Genomic DNA, 2,588 nt, shown 5'->3' with positions numbered 1-2,588 from the left:
GGACCCCCATGGCACCCCCCCAGCACCCCCCGCACCCCCACCGGCGGGTCCACAACACGGCACCTTCCCCAGGGAAGCGCCCGCATCCCAACCCGCTCCCGGGGGCGAACGGCTCCGCGTCCTCCCCCCGGACCCGGGGGGAACCGAGCGGCCGGAGACTTCTTAAAGCTTTGGGGAGGAGGTGAGTACAAATTCCACCTGACAGTGTCCCTTTAGCACAGCATTATTATTATTTTTTTTAAATTCTTCCAAAACATCAGCATCCACTAGAGCCTGGGAACCTCATCCCCCCCTCCCTCATCTACCTCTTGCCCTACGGGATATTTTACTGTTGATGCACAAGGGTGGAGGCACCATCATTTCGGGCCCCTCCACCCGCTATCTGAAGATGGAAAAGTGGATCTTTTATCGACGCAGCCCGCCCTGAATGTGGCAACCTCGGCCTCTCCTCCGGTGGCCAAGGGTGGGCTCACACCGGGGTGGAGGCGGCAACCGGGCGCAAGCGGCAGCAAAACGAGCAGAAGAGGGGATATTCCCAGGAATATTATTACGATGAAAATAAAGTCTCCTGTAACTGAAAGGGAAAAAAAAAAAAAAATAATCTCAGGCGATTGATTTTTTTTTTTTCCCGTGTGTGTGTGTTTGTGTGAGTGTGTGTGTGTGTGTTTTTTTGCTGTAGAACTGTCTCTGCCCAAGTTGTGAAACTTGTTGGTTCAGTTCTAAATCAGGGTCCAGGATCTGCGAGCAGAAGTCGAGGGGTAGGAAACGGGGAAGCGGTGGCGGTGGGAGAAAAACGATATAGATAGAATTTTATATACACATATATATATATATAGGTGCTTGATGAGCGAAGTGCCTATATATATATATACACACATATATTTATAGACAGGTATTCTGGTACTCGACGGGTTAATCCAACACACAACTTTACCATCACAGCATTTTGGCATCCAGAGACTGGTTGAACAAACCTGATGACGTTGAAGATGCTGGTTTGCATCTCGTGCGCGTTGGCACAGAAGCCAGACTCGAAGCCCATCCTCTCCCACTTCCCCACGGGTTTTAAAAAGTATCTGATTTAACAAAACCAGGAGTCTTGAAATGATTAAAGGATGTTCAACAAGGCAATTTTTTTTTTTTGTTTTGTTCCGTTCTGAAAAAAATATAATATATAAAAGTGGCCAACCTCAGGAAGATCCAGGTAAAGGACAGCTGAAGAGGTTTTGGTCCATAAAGAAATACTTTTTCTTCTTTTTTTTTTTTTCCCCCCACTCGGTTTTGGGTAACAAAAGTTTTGGTCCAGTTTAAAAACGACGACAACAAAATTATATATATAAACTCGGGGTTGGTTTGTGGTTTTTTTTTTGCTTTCTGTTGGGATGCACGTTGGTTTCATATGGGCTCATCGCCTGTATTGCATGATCGTCTTTCTTAGGTTTTGGTGCGAGAGATATATATATATTTTTTATTTTTTTTTTTAAAGAAAAGCACAATGTTAGGTGTGTGTGTGCGCAGTGTTGGGTGAGCTGCAGCTGGCATCGCTTGGAAAAAAAAAAGGATGAAAAGTGAACTACAGGAAGGCGGCAGTCGACACACTCCCCCCATGGATGGGAACTCGGGACCGCTTTTGAAATACCCTGTTAGTGACTCCTGATTCGGCTGATGAACAAATCCCTGCTCGGATAAGGAAAAAAGAACAAAGTTCCAGACTCCGCGGTGGCTCAGAATAATAAAATAAAATGCTAATAATCGCCCAGTGTGATTCCAATAGGTTCTTCCAAACCTTCTTCAGTTTCACCGGCGCCATTTTTATTTCTTCATCTTCTTCTTTTGATTTTTTTTTGTGTTTTTTTGCTTGGTTTTTTTTTTAGAAAAAAAGGAAAACAATAAAAGTTCTTTAGCTGCTGTGGTTTTTTTTTTTTTTTTGTTTAAATCTTTGAGGTAATACAGTTGTGCCCTCGTTCTAACAGGTTCCCAGAGGTTGATGGTTTCTTTCTTGTTTTTTTCTTCTAAAATCCCCGACGTCCGTTTTCCTTTCTTTCTATTTGTTTCTTTCTGAGCTCCCAGTTGGGCTGTCATCCCTGGGGGGGAGGAGAGTAGGGGCTTCAGACCAAGATGAAGATCGAAGGCGGCTGGAGGAGGACGGCTGGCAGGGCCCTCCCCGTGTCCCTGCTCCCTTCCCCGTCCGATGGCGATGGCCCGGCTTGGTCAATGCAGAGAAGTCCCAGTCTCACCACCAAAAAAAACTGAACTAAACCGCTTCGCTTGCGAGATCCGAGTGTGCGTTCAGAGTACTTGTTTTAAAAAAGACATTGCAGGCTGGAGCATCGTTCGCCCTTCAAAATTTCTGGCTTTGCTATTCATTTTAATTTTATTATTCACTTTTTTTTTTTAAAAAATAACATACATTGCTTGTAAAATAATTTCTTTTTTTTTTTCTTCTTCTTCTTCTTTAAATTAATTTATTCTTTCATTCATTTGTTTGTTCTTCAGATGTCATTATTATTATTATTATTATCATTATTATTATTATTATTATCATCATCATTTGTCTTTCCTGGCCCCCCCCACGCTCCCTTCCTACC

The sequence above is a fragment of the Calidris pugnax genome, unplaced genomic scaffold (assembly GCF_001431845.1).
Source record: "Calidris pugnax isolate Ruff unplaced genomic scaffold, ASM143184v1 scaffold371, whole genome shotgun sequence".
Taxonomy (NCBI): domain Eukaryota; kingdom Metazoa; phylum Chordata; class Aves; order Charadriiformes; family Scolopacidae; genus Calidris; species Calidris pugnax.
This window is presented reverse-complemented; position numbering follows the sequence as displayed.